Source organism: Neofelis nebulosa, chromosome 1 (genome assembly GCF_028018385.1).
Source record: "Neofelis nebulosa isolate mNeoNeb1 chromosome 1, mNeoNeb1.pri, whole genome shotgun sequence".
NCBI lineage: Eukaryota > Metazoa > Chordata > Mammalia > Carnivora > Felidae > Neofelis > Neofelis nebulosa.
Window position 1 is genome coordinate 173450129 of NC_080782.1, and position 14605 is coordinate 173464733.

General features: G+C 40.8%; 1 protein-coding gene and 1 long non-coding RNA gene across 6 annotated transcripts in view; both read left to right on the forward strand.

The window, feature by feature from the left end:
- The window catches only part of DOCK9 (dedicator of cytokinesis 9), a 290615-nt gene that overhangs the window by 7008 nt on the left and 269002 nt on the right, over positions 1-14605 (forward strand). The gene's annotated exons all lie outside the window — the stretch shown is intronic.
- Positions 6541-11151, forward strand: LOC131520232 (uncharacterized). The gene is made up of 2 exons (XR_009265999.1): positions 6541-10425; positions 10794-11151. It is a non-coding gene; the product is annotated as an uncharacterized LOC131520232 (long non-coding RNA).

A 14605-nucleotide genomic window follows, 5' to 3' on the forward strand; every position in this document is an offset into this window, starting at 1 on the left:
TAAGTGGAGGGCCTGGGTCTTGAACCTGGGCACTGTGGCTTCAGACCATGTGTTCCTAACCACTCTTCCTATTGCCTTCCCATGTGAACACTCAAACCTCTGTTCTATGTGTAACAAGTACTATAAATTTAAAAGTCATTAAGCTGCCTCCGACTTGATTTCAGCTCAGGTCATGATCCCAGGGTCACGGGATCGAGCCCCATGTCAGACTCTGCACTGAATGTGGAGCCTGCTTAGGATTCTCTCTCACTTCCCTCTGTCTCTCTCTCCTGCTCTCACTCTTTCTCTTTCTAAGAAAAATCCATGCTGTCCATATAGAGACGCCCAAAATATAAAGAAAATAAGTTCTGCGCGCTCTCTCTCTCTCTCTCTCCCTAAAATAAAATGAAAAAGAAAATTTTTTTAAAGGAGTGCCTGGGTGGCTCAGTCAGTTGAGCATCCCACTCTTGATTTTCATTCAGGCCATCATCCAGGGTCATGGGATCAAGCCCCGGGTTGGGCTCTGCACTGAGTATGGAGTCTGCTTAAGATTCCCTCTCTCTGCCCACCTCCCCAAATAAATAAAACAAAATAAAATAAAAAGTCATAAGCTTAGAAACACTAAGCACTTTATTTATCTATATCCATATCTAATAGTATTACGTTTTTAAAAATATATTGAGAGTTCTTGTAAATCAATTACAAAAAGAAAAACACTCCAGTAGAAAAATAGGAAAGGACATTAATACACAATTTCTCAAAGAAAGGAGTATAATTAGCCAATAAGGAGCAGACAAAAATGTTCAACCTTGCTAATAACTAGAGAAACATTAATCAAAACAAGATGCCATTTTTGCCTGATAAATTTGCAAATTTGCCAAGATAGAAAAGACATTTGCAAGGATGGGTGAACTCCTGTTTGCAGGACTACCCTGTCCCCAACTCCGGGGACTCTCATTTGCATAGCATTTAGTGAGAATTGTGCCTCCTGGATTTTATGACATGATGAATGGTATAATCTTTTTGCATTTGGGCTTCATATCAAAAACTTTAACACACTCCCTTTTTTTGGTCCAGTACTTATAACTGTGGGAATTTCTCCTGAGGATCAACCTGAAATGTGCATTTAAGTTCAGTGTCTGAAGTCACAGTGCTGACTGCTCAGGGCAGAAAATGTAAAATACCGACCAACTGCAAACTATCGAAAGATCTTGACAGTAATCTAAATAAGTTGTGGAATGTGGAATATTTATGATACCATTATGTTTTGTTTTAGAAGAATATTGTTGAGAAAATTTTTCCATTGCATCACTGGAAGGCAGGGAGGCTTGTGTTTAAGTTCAGGGGCTTGGGCCCGGCTGTTTGGGTTCTAGTACCTCTTTGCTACTAAGCATGGTGTAACCTTGGATTGCGCCCTTGAAGTCTGACTTATCCTTGGTGTGGGGTGGCCTCTCAACTTGTTGGTCCGCAGCATTTGATGCCGTTCAGCCCCTCTCCTTCCCCTTCTCTGGTTCTCTTCCATGCTCCAGTCTTCACTCTGTCCCCTTGCTACCCAGACACCTGGGGGCATTCCTGACGGGTCCCTTCTCCACCATTGGCTCATGGCATTTAATCTCTGCTCTTTACTCTGAAGGGAGCTCTCCACCTTCACTTGGACTTCTGAATCTTTATCTCAGTTTCCCCAGCTTAGACCTGCTTGTCCATGTGTACTTGGACCTGTCTGACACGTGTACTTGGCTGTCCTACCAGTCCCTTATGTTCAGCATCTGTGAAACATAATGCCACTTTTCATCCCAAACCAGCCATCCTCTTTGCGTTCTTTTCCTTAGCAATAGGCATTATTGTCATGGCCACCAACTTTGAAATCTCTCATTCCTCCTTTATCTCTTCTTTTCATCTTCTTTTGCCTTCCTCTTTCCGTCATCACTACATCCATTATGTCCTATTTCTGCTTCTGTGTGGGCAAATGAGTCTCAAACCTTAGTGGCTCAGAAGGGTTTTTTTTCCCTCCCAGTGCTGCCTGTCTGTTGAGGATGGCTGGGGCCATGTTATCCACATCCTGGGACCTGGGTTGGGGACAGCCACCATCTTGAATATGGTGTGTCCTTGTTGGGGGGAAAGAGTGTGGGGACTCCCTCATAGACTCTTACTCTTCCACACACTTTTGCTTCCGGTCCATTGGCCACACCTAGCTCCAAGAGCTGGGAAGTCCATTCTTATCTATGTGCCTGGAAGGAGAGCTAAGATCTTTGGTGAGCTGTACTCCTGACTGCTGTGACCTATTGTCCCCTTCCCTCTGTCTCCTGTCCTTCCATTGGTCCCCGCCATAGTCCCTCCTATCTGGTCTCCTTGCTGCCTTTCTTCCTCTATTCTTAAGGCTTTTTCTGAATCCTTAACACAACAGTGCTTCCCACTGCCCTTGGAATAGGAGCTTGGACTTTAAGGTGCTCTCCTTGTCAGGCACCACTCTGCCGTTGCTCACTGGCTCGGCTTTAATGTTCTCCGGATGCCAGGCTCTCTCATACCCCAGGACCTTGGCAGGAGTGCTTACCTCTGCCTGGGATAATAATCACCTCTTGCCTCTTTCCTCATCTGCCAGGCCACTCCCCTAGGTTTCTGGAACTGTACTTACATGCCCTTGCCTCACAGAGGCCTTGCCTACCCACCCAAACCCGAACAGGCCTTGCCTGTTCTTTTCCTCTGTTCCGCTTAGCACAATTTAGATATTTATTTGTGTGTACGTTTGTTTAATGTCTGTTTCCCTCACTGAACTGTTTGTTGACCACAGTTTCTCCAGGGCCTGTCAGATAGCGGGGCTTCGACCAATATTTTATGTGTGAATAAATGAATCCTGAAGACTACATCTTACGCTTTCAGTTTTTCATCTTTTTTTTTTTTGATTCCCCCTTGCCCTTAATCTCACTTCCCTGTACCCATTTCTATTTACTTCATTCTAGCCCATCTCCCTCTGCCAGATTAATTTTCCTAATGCTCAGTTCCGTTATGTCATTAATTTTTCATTGCCACCTGACAGATTTGGTTATCTTCTTGCACGTAAGAATATCACTTTGGGGCTGGCCCTGTGTTTGTTTTAGTTTAGAAAAAAACTGGTCAGGTTGTCAGTAAATCTGCATGATCTCTGCATAGTTTTTGAAAGCAGCCACACGTTTTGGTACAAATCAGATTAATTTTCTTTTTTAGGACAATTTATCTTCACCAACTCTTTAGAGCTTCAGTGTATAAAATAACACACTGATCTAATTCTTGTATTAGCTATTTATTAGCTAACTGATCTGAAAACAAAACAAAATAAAACAAAAATACAACCAATAAAAACCACTGGAAGTGCCTTCCATTCAGTTGAATCTGAGTCTTGCAAACCATGCAGAAGTACGTGGATGGTGAAGTTGTTTCTGTTTCTTTTACATCTCTGGCACTTTTTCTCTTACAGACTCCTTGAGTGCTTATCAGTGAATTGATAGCAAGGAAACATACTATCTGATCAGAACTCTAATGCCAAATGGTGTGTTTGAATCTCCCCACCTCCTTTCTTTGAATTTGGCAGGGATAAATACCATGAAGATAGTACTTGGGTCTGTCTACTTTGGGAGGCAGGCTGGGCCAGTGCTTGTGTTAGAGACATGGCCATTTATTTATTATAGATTAACATTTATTGAATGTTAGCTAGATTCACTGAGAGTTAATCTGGAAGCTGATGTCCACAAACTACCTATGGTCTCCACTGACCACTTTATTCTCAAGTTTATTCTGAAACTTGTATGTTCTTAGTTTGAGATTCACATGCTCTATTTTCATACGTTTCGTCTTGACAGAAAATACATGTTCTGTCGTGTGGCTATAGTAATGTTCTGTGGAAAGATGTTTACTGTGCTAAGTTAAAAAAGAGATTATAAGCAGTCTATACAGAATGATTCACTGAAAAAAGTAGAGGTAGTATTTTGTCCATGAGAAAGGTTTATGACCTTACAGATGCTATGATAAACCATGCTCTTTTGTTTCAGGAATAAGTTAAATATCAGATGTTTAGTTCCTGAATTCTAGAACACAGAAAAGGTTGGTAGTATAACCAAGATGATGTTGATGGGGGATTGTTCTTTCTAGGGATGCAGTGGAATATAACGGATAAGAACTTGGGCTCCGGACATTCGAAACCCGAGCTCTGCTGAGAAAGCTCTTTACCCTGAGAATGGACACTATGACGGCCCGCCCTTGTCTTGTAGATCTTTGTGATGATTAAGTGAGCACGTGCATGTAAAGCACTTAGAGTAGGGTTTGGCACACGGTAAATACCCAGTAAGTACAAGCTTTTATTACTTATGAGAGCAACCTGTAAGAATATCATATGACCCTTAAAAGTGCCATTTAGGGAGAATTTATAACATGGAAAAATTACAATGTTGGGGGAAAAAGAAGCAAAATACGGAAATATGTATGATCACAACTGTGTAAGAAATAGCCTGTTTAAGAAAAACGTTGGAAGGAAATACATGAAAAGTAGGCATATAGTTCGTTCTTTATATATTCTGTTTCCTAATTGCATTACTTTCACAAATGGATAGTAATAATCTATTAAGGAATACAAAACACAATCAACGTAGGAGGAAAATTTTGGTGTTGCATATAAAATTAGGACTCTGAAAATTGCACGTGTGTATCTTAGTGCTTAAACAAGTGTGTATCTTGATGTAAAATGTGCTCCTGAAGTGAGACAGACACTTGCATCTTGGTAGCAAAAAACCCTGTCAATCAGTTTAAGATCCTACATTAAATGCTTATAGAAGAAGGCCCATGTGAAATAGTGAAACTTTGCATTCGACAGTTTTATAAAATTCTTTCAAAAAACTGTCTTGCTTGAGCCTTCGGAAAATCCAGTCAGACAGGGATAGTTACTTTACTTCTGTTTTTTGATGAGGAAACTGAAGACAGGAGAAATCAAATGACTCACTTAAGGTCATCTGACTAATATTTAGCAGTTTTTCCATGGCAGGGATTGTCTAAATGATATAATTTGAGTTTCTTGGAAACTTTTTTTTTTTAATGTTTATTTTTGAGAGAGAGAGGGAGGGAGCATGAGTGGGGGAGGGGCAGAGGGAATGGGAGACAGAATCTGAAGCAGGCTCCAGGCTCTGAGCTGTCAGCACAGAGCCTGATGCAGGGCTTGAACCATGAACTGTGAGATCATGACCTGAGCTGAAGTTGGACTCTCAACCAACTGAGCCACCCAGGCGCCCCTGAAAACTTTTTTTTAAATTTAAATTTAAAATTTTTAAAAGTAATCTCTATGCCCCATGTGGGGCTTGAACTCATGGCCCCAAGATCAAGAGTTGCATATTCTGACTGAGCCAGCCAGGTGCCCCGAGTATGTTAGAACTTTTAAATTGTTAACTTGAATCATTAAACACCTTTCAGGAAAGTACCATGAATTCTCTGGGTTGGGAGAAATTTGTGACATGGAAATGAAATCATATTGTTTTGGAGGTGAAAGTTATCTTTGAGGTCATCTGGTCCAGTTTCCTAATTTTACAGATGAAGAAGATTAAGATCTATCATGGTTAAGCGATTAGTCTGTGCTCATACAGCTAGTTAGTATTATAGACAAGAACAAAATTGAGTTTACTGACTCTGGGTCCAGTGTACTTTCCACTGACCACAGGAAATAATTGAGTTTACTCTGTTTACACTTACATTTCATTGACTATCTTTACAGACCATGATAATCAGATTATATCAGACTATGATACATCCATTTGCACCATGGATCTTCTGCTTGTATATTTCATCAGTCTCAGGCCAGTTGGTAGGTGAAATTGACATTCATTTTTCTACAAGCCAAGAAAGGAGTTCTACATTTCTGTTAAGGGGTTAGGAGGAAAGAGAGAAGGAATTAAAAGGCAAGAATTACAAGATTAATCTAAAAAAGGTCTCAATAGAAACTTATTGAGGAATGAAGAATTAATTTAGTAGTCAAATAATGTTATTTAAGGGGTAGAAAATCATGGTTTTATGTGTACTTTGGTTCAAATCTTATTTGGCTTGAGAAAAAGACTTTCCTGGGCCTATTAACCTAAAATTCTTTACTGTAGAATAAGGTCTGTTAATGTAGGTCATTTTACCTTTCAGGCTGCTTTGCCTTGGCTAAAATAAATATTCAGCTATAAATGGCATTTTGGTTCAAGTTGTATTATTACAGGAAAAGTTGCATTTTTAAAATTGTTCAGTGAATTTATTTAATCTGTCATTCTAACATATTGCTGTTTTCTTAAGTAGAAAGCAGAGTTCCTATGGTGAGAGCGAGGTGCCATAATATTTATAGTATGTTAGACTCATTTATAAACTATTATACTAGCTAGAATTTGCAGAATATTTAATCTTGTAGGTTACAATTTTTTTCCTCTGGCTTTTAATATATTCATTTAGCCATTTTGATTTTCTTTATTCTTTGAAGAAAAACTCAGAGAATGCTATTTTTTTTTCTAGAAGATTAGTAATAACTACTGTTATAGGATTCTTTTTTTTTTTTTTTTTTCCGAACTGAAGAATGCGTGTGCGCCTTACTGTCTTATCTGGAGGTAATTTTGTGAAAAACCAATTAACACATCAAGTTTTTAATGGAACATAAAACTTAAAACCGCTCAAAACTGAGAGAGGCAAAGATTGGTGACACAGCGTTAGTTTCTCCTGGAAGAGTTAATATATCCAGGCAAACTTTAGTAAACACATTGGTGTTGAGATTTCTGCACTGTGTAAGAGGAGGTGAGGGAGAAGAGGGATGATCAGTAGAAGATGATGGTTTCTTGAACTGGGGACAGTCACTTTTTATAAATCAATTATTATGGTCTGGAGTTTTGAAGCTGGAAAGGAGGAGTGAAGATTATGGGCTCTGGGTACCCCACAGGTTGGGTGGTGAGGATAGGCTCCTTTGGTAGACATTATAGAGAGCTCCATTTGAGGAAAGGAATTTCAGAATAGCTTCTAGAATTTGAGAGAATCGCAGCTGTCTTTTCCCGTGGCTTCATTTGTTAGAAATTGTCATAAAGAAGCCCAATTTCTGTTGTTGACAGTATGGAGTCTTGGTGTTTTGGACATCCTCCATTCTGGGAAATAAGTCCCAAACCAGCCCTACTCCATAATATCCCAGCATATTCCAGTGAGCAGTATACTACTTGTCAGGAGAACTGGGTTCTGCCTGTGACACTTACAACTTTGTATCCTGGCCTAGGGCCTGCACTGTGTCACCTGTACAGTAGGGGAGGCACTAACCAGCCCAGAATGGATTTAAGCTGATTCTTTCTGACCAGATCTTGAGGTTTGGAGCCTGGCCTGGTGCAGCCTGGAGCTCATTTCCATCCGCAGGGACCTTTGAGAAGGGAGGGGCAGAGGCCTGATGGAGCCCAGGCTTTTCTGTTCCAGGCTTCCCTGTCATCTTCCATATTATCAGCCTAGGGCATCTTGCCCTAGAGCCTCCTGAGGATTCACTGTCCGCTTGTTTATCTTTCAGTGAGGATCTTAGCAGATCTTGAGTCATTTTTGAGTTTTTAATGATGACATTAGCAGATAAAAATGCAGTGTTAGTACAGTTTTTTAAGTTCTTACGCTTCAGTGTTCAGTAGATCCCCGGTTATTATCTGTCGTTCATTTACTCAACAAACACTGAAGGATAAACATTTGATTAAGACACAGACCTTGTCTTCAAGAAGGGTGTTAGAGGGAAGGAGGAGCATAGATGAGACCCGGGGAGTTTTGGGGTTGGTGTTCCCCTTTGGGAGTCCTCTGCCTCTTGGCTCTCTGGCTTCCTGCAAGGAAGAAAGAAGGCTGTGACTAGTGCAGATCAAATTTGCAGGAAGGTGCTGAGACTCAAGTCAGCTTTTAGGGAAGTAGAAATATACCAGGACCTCCACATCTGTTACTCTGCTTCCGTGACACCCAGGAAACTTGAAGCTTGATGTACATGCTCGTGGCAGCATGGTGGTAGACTGTTTCCTCATGAAGCTGTTGGGTGAGGGTGGAGGAAACTCACATCAGTGATAATGGTGCAGTGGGAATCGTGGGTTAGGGCTCAAAGGAGTGGGCTAAAGAGGTGGGAGGGAAGGCTTTTTGTTTTTATGGTAATGTAGCTGTTAACCTTACAGAGAGTCCTAAAATTAAGATTTTTTTAGCTATATACATGTGATTTACTTTGAGGCTAACTAGGGAAAATAGGGCATTTATGAGATTAATTTCTTTGGGCAGCTAGAATGTGTCTCCTAGGTGCAAAGACCCCAAACATGCAGGGATTTGGATCTTGATTATGTCCTTACTTAACTCCACAAGTAGTGTGAAGTTTAATAACAGTATCATATTAGTATTTTAAGCTTATATTAAATAATATGGTAGTATATTACAGTAGTTTGTTTTCAACTATCTAGTTGATAGTGCAAGAACTGTAAAGCCTCTCTTTTCTTCAGAACTGAAAATGAAACTAATTTTTGTGAAGCTCCAGATTAAAAATAATCTGAGTTGATTTTAAGAACTGTGCATGAAAAGAAAATTAAGTTTTTTATGCAAAATCGTTAGGATCTTTAGGCTCCATGGAACACAGATTTGCATGGTGCTGTTACCTGGGTTTTTACTGATTGTAAAAGATACTGAGTACTTAACATGGGGGTTTTTGGAAGCAAGGTGACATCCTGCTCATTGCAGTTAGGCTAATGATAGCATAAATAGTAAGGTACCGGTCACTATTTCAAGTGCAGAGAAACATCTGTTCATAAAGTACTAAAAATGGTTCTTATATGAAGGTGCTTGCATTTGGTTTAGGCTTGGTTTTTGTTTGGTTTTATCTTAATTAATTATTTTGCTTCCTGCCATTAAGGATATGTGTCGATCATGTTAATAATACCCTGGGAAAAGAAATGAGCAAGTATTTGATTGACAGATAAATATGGATGCACAGGTATATTGTAGATGCTTTCACATCTGTGTTTCCATGTATATCTGAATAGATAGATTTTTAATCTCACATATGCACCAAATTAGTTGAGCACGTTTTTTGAGTCCTTACATGTGCCAACCACTGTCCTCAGTGATTTGCGGAACCAGGATGAGTAAGGCAGATCCTATCCTAAGGTGTTGACACACTAATAGGGGAGAGAAGATTGCAAAATAAGCTTTATGCACATTTAAATAGAAGATTGTATCGTTGGAGAGTTATAAGTAAAGCCCTAAAGAGTCCTCAGGAAGGCGAGTACTCCTAGTCTAGGGAATCAGAAAAAGCTTAATGAAGGAGATGGCATTTTGAGCTGAAAGTAGACTTGAATTGTTGTAGATGGAGGGTCCTGCACAGGTGAAGGCTCCTGGAGAGGAAATCATGGGCTGTACCTGGGGAGCAGTGAGTAGTTAAGACTGGTGAAGTGTAGAGAGAGTTAGGGATATATGGATCTGGGTCACGCGGGATGGTGTGGAGAAGGTGGACAAGGGCCAGGTTGTGGAGTATTGACTTTATTCTTTGTTTTGGGTTTTTGACCTGGAAGGTGCCCTGATTAGAGTTTTGCTGCAGGAATATGGTGACTGTGTGGTTGGAGCCTAGAGGCTGGGACATGGATGGGCATGGGGGCAGAGAGCTGTGGTCTTAGATATTACTTAGGAGACTTTTGCCATAATTTAGACAGGAAGTAATGAGGAGGGCATAAAGTAAAAAGGTGATGTGTAAAAGAAGTATTTTGGGATAAACTGGATGGGTATTTGGACCTGATTAGTTTAGGTTATTTATTTATTCAATAAATATTTACCAATAATCTTCTTCTGCCCCACACTAAGGTGAGCTTAGTGTTCCCTGGCTGGGTGAGATTGAGAAGCTGGAGGTATTAAATATAGCTTTAGGTTTCAGCCCTGGGAGACCAGGAAAGTGGTGATGCAGAAATCTGAGAACACCCTCCTTTTTACGTGGGTCTTGAGGGGAGTGTAAATTTATCTGGTCTCCTGCTTTCAGATAAACCATTGCAGACAGATGAGAATCTCATCTCGCATTATAAACTACCACCAGAGAAAAGGATTAGCAGTGAGCTGTTAGTGGCCTTCATTTTTTAGAGTGTTTAGGGTAGAGCAGACAGCTTTAAAAACCATCTATCTAGCTAGTCCTCTTTAAAATACTCCGTCATGATCAGTGTGTGTTTAACCGTGGGGCCCCAACCAGCTGCCTTCTCTGCTATGGTCTGCAAGCCTGACATTCTGACTTCCTATCAGTTTTTTGGAACGAACTTTCCTGTCTCCCCTTTTCAGGGAAAAATTAAAGAAGCCTTTAAAAATGGTAGGATCATAATTATTTAGAGTCAAGATAGTCAGGTAATTAATTTTACCACTCTTTGTGCAGAGTTCTAAAGTTTACTTGTTTTAGGTAAGAGAAAATGTGGCTGCTTTGTACCAGAAGGCCCCAATTCAGTTTTGGAGGTGAGCTTCTCTAACATTTCTAAATACAAGCTAAGTCACTGCATGGATTGATAAATTATAGATGGAAAAAGGTTCTCAGTTTTCCTCTTCTTGGATTTCTTTCCTTCCTATGGCCATAGATCTCTTTTCTTTGAAATCCCATCTTCCTTTGATATCTAAATACTGTTATGTTACCTGGTTATTAGTCAATATGGTGAATGATAATACTAATTTTTTTTCACATCTCTCTGTTACTGTTTTCCCATTCAGATTCCCACTGTAGCCATCCCTTAGGAGAATGAGTACCTGTTGTTTTCTTCCTTCTACTTTCCAGAGAGTTTATCTGCTACTTCTATTTCTGTGACTCATTCCCATGTCTTTATTTCCAGCCTTGACCAAGAGATTTGTGAAGGGCAGAAGGAAGCCCATTGGTGAAGGCATATGATAAAAGAAAAAGGAGGAGGATACAAGGAGAATTTACCCTAAATGGAAGAAGATCTGCAGGTCTCAGTGGGGGGGCTTCAGAATAGAGAAACACAGTAGGAAGCAAAAATGTGAAGGTGTTGAACCTCCATTTCTTACTGTAAGGTAGTGCAGCTCAACGTGATACCCACAGACAGGGATTTGCCTGTGAATCGTTTATAGCTGACCTGTGATGAACTATATACAGAGGAGAATAAGGGTGTAGAAACTTTAACAATTTGACAGGCCAACTTTATTCAATCTAATAAAAAATTGGGACTTTTATTTTGTGGATCTTTTTTTTCCCTTTTTTTAAATTTCACTTAGTAGTTACTATTATTCTTTTGCATTTTATAAAAGTATTGGTCCCAGATAGGTTGGGGGAGGAAGGGCACCTTCACTGCGGGGAGTTTGAGAAGGCATGTTGTAGGTTGTGGAGATGGTAGTTGGGGAGGTTTTACTCCAAGTGCTTGGTTTGGGCAGTGGGAACGATGCGTGCACAGGCCAGGAGCAGGTGGGATCTCATCTTAGCGCCTGAAGAAAAGGGGCATGACTGAGACAGAGTCTTGTGACTCTGGGGAGTTACGGGTTGGAGGATGGTGTTTGGACACAGGGTGCCCACACTCGAGTGAGGCCCAGTCCCAGTGTTTAGTAGGAATGTGCATATCGCCCTGCTGGGGACTTTGAGGCTGGTCAGGGGCTTCCTGCAGCCTGAGTAGGGGCTGTGGGACCATCACCAGTAGCGTCGTCTTTGGCTCACAGGACACGAATAGGGTTATGTCATCTTCTGTGCTCTGAGCTTGCTTTTCATCCTTTATTGGTCTCTGTTCTTTCCCACCTCGACTCTGCCTAGACAGACGTATTGCACAAACCTTAATGTTGATTTTTCCCTGTTTACTGAACCTTTCTTTAAAATTCTTCTAACATGTGGGCATCTGGGTGGTTCAGTCAGTTAAGCATCGGACTTCAGCTCAGGTCGTGATCTCATAGTTCGTGGGTTCTAGCCCTGTGTCAGGCTCTGTGCTGACAGCTCAGAGCCTGGAGCTGCTTCAGATTCTGTGTCTCCTTCTCTCTGCCCCTCCCCCATTCACACTCTGCTCTCTTTCAGTAAAATAAACATTAAAAGAAAATTAAAATTCTTCTAACATGAAGAGTGATTCCTTCTGTTGATATTTTTCCTGGACCCCTTGTATTCAAAGCTATGCACCTTTCCATAGGCCTTTTCTTAACAGTGTAACTTATCTGACAGTGGCTGTTTTTCCTTTCCTGTGAAAGGTGGTGTCATGATGAATGCCCTACACATATTAACACCAGCAAAGCAAATTCTGGGATCCTGGGATGGCAATTTTATAATTTTTTCTATCTTTTCCGCTTTGCTGGAAGCGACAGGATATTAAACCACCAAACTGGCGTGGTCCTCGGCTGCCTGCCAATGGAATATTTGGGGAAAGAATGGACCAGCTTTTGTTTCTCTTGCCTTCTGTGTAGCCTTGGGGTGGATTCTGAGGGGATGTTCCCCCCCGCCCCCCCACAGAACTAACCCATTTGGTATTGAGAAAGCAGGAAAGCGAGTTTTCCTGTTACGAGCAGTGAACAAAAAGCAAGCAGCGGATGGAGATATCCTGTTGGAGAAGGCTTGGGGGAGAGAATGCAGACAAATGCACCTCATTCTTTCTGCGTCTTTAAGGGATCTGAGGGGATGGGAAGGAAATCAGTCACTGCGGCCAAGTCAAATGCTTTTCTTTTTATTTATGGTGCTTAATAAGACGGTTATAAGTTTATGCTTTGTGATTTAAAAACTTGTCAGACACAGAGATCTATAGCACATGACAGATTAGAAAAATGAAACAATTATTCTGTTTCTCATGAGGTCATTCTAAGTTTGCCTGCAAGGGGTCAATGAACTGAAACTCTATCCAAGTTATATTTATTTTTAGGTTTAAAAATCACATAAAAAAGGCAAATTCTTAGGGCAAGTGGGTGGCTCAGTCGATTGAGTGTCCAACTCTTGATGTTGGTTTAAGTCATAAACCTAGGGTTGTGGGATCGAGCCCTGTGTTGGGCTCTATGTTGAACGTTGAGCATGCTTAGGATACTCTCTCTCTCTCTCTCTTTCTTTCTCTGTCTCCCCCCCACCACCTCACTCACGTGCTCTTTCCCTCTCTCTCTGTCTCTCTCAAAACAAAAACAAAAAAACTCCAATTCTTCCAAATTAGATTTATAGGATGGTTTGTCATAACCTCCTAGGGAATCACTTGTTGGTTCTTTTTAAAAAGAACTAACTTTTGCCTCTCTTATTACAGGAGCAGTTCATGTTTATTATAGGAAAATTAGAAAACACCTATGGGCAACTGAATGGTACAGGAATGGGCTGGAAAGACTTAGACGTGGAAAATTAGAGCAGTGTGGCGAAGGAGAGAAAACCAGGGTTTTCTGGCAGCTGTGGGAGTGGAGACAGGGTCAGGGAAGATCCTCCTGAAAACTCTCCATGGAAGCTGTCTTGCCTGCATGCCACATGTTCACTGGTGACTTTTTACCTTTGAGGTTGGCCTTCCATTCTGCCATGGGTTTTAGACCTGATGATTTCCAAGTTTGTTTGGAGCTAGAAAACTGTGTAGTGGTCAGTTGAGAAGCTGGTCAACTCAGGGTATTTCATATCTTGTCAGTCAAGGAGAAGGAGTGCTGGGCAAGAAGGAAGTCTGAAGATAGATTTATATTAGTGAGTGGTGTGTGTGTGTGTGTGTGTGTGTGTGTGTGTGTTTGCGTGTGTGTGTGTGTTTGCGTGTGTGAGGGAGGGAGAGAGGATATCTTTGAGAGACTTGGTTGTAAGAGAGATAAAGAAAATATAAAAGAGAAGATACAGGAGAATACAACAATTTTTTGAGGGGGAAAGAGGAAATGTACATTGGCTTCTGCCCTTTTGCATTATCTTCTTGACCTTCCCATTCCCTCCATGTTTTGCCATATTGACAAATGCTTAGGTGTTTTGTGGGATGACACTTCTCCTTTTATCTCAGTAAACATTTATAGAGCAGCTATCAGTAAGTCATACTTTCAGTCCATTTTAGTTTATAAAGATAGTGTGAGAAATCCTTATAAGGCATAGGATTAAATTGTCTTGAGAAATCCTTATAAGGCATGGGATTAAATTGTTTTGAGAAATCTTTATAAGGCATGGGATTAAATTGTCTTGGGCTGGGGTGCCTGGGTGGCTCAGTCAGTTAAGCAGCCGACTTGATTTCTGCTCAGGTCATGGTCTCATGGTCTCATGGTTCATGGGATCGAGCTGCATGTAGGGCTCTGTGCTGACAGGGTGGAGTCTGCTTGGTGTTCTCTCTCTGTCTCAAAATAAATAAACATTTAAACAGATAAATTGTCTTGGGCTTTTTTTTTTTTAATCTGTCTACTAGCTATTTTATCATAGGTAAGGCAGGATTAACATGTAAAATGGAAGGTGTAGAAGCTTGGACTAGATAACACGTTGCTTTTGGTAGGTTCTGTAATAAATAGTCATTGACTACTGTTACATAGCAGCCACTGGGCTAGAAGCTGGGAAAGAATTATAAATTGGACAGATATGGTGCTTGATCTCACAGACCTTCCTTGATCAGGAGATTAACAGGTAATCCAACATAGTGGGATAGGAATTCTGAAAAGAAACATGTGGGATGTTCTGTGATGACATAGGAAAGATGCCTGTTCTGGACTAGAAGGAGTGACATCTAGGCTGAGACCTGAA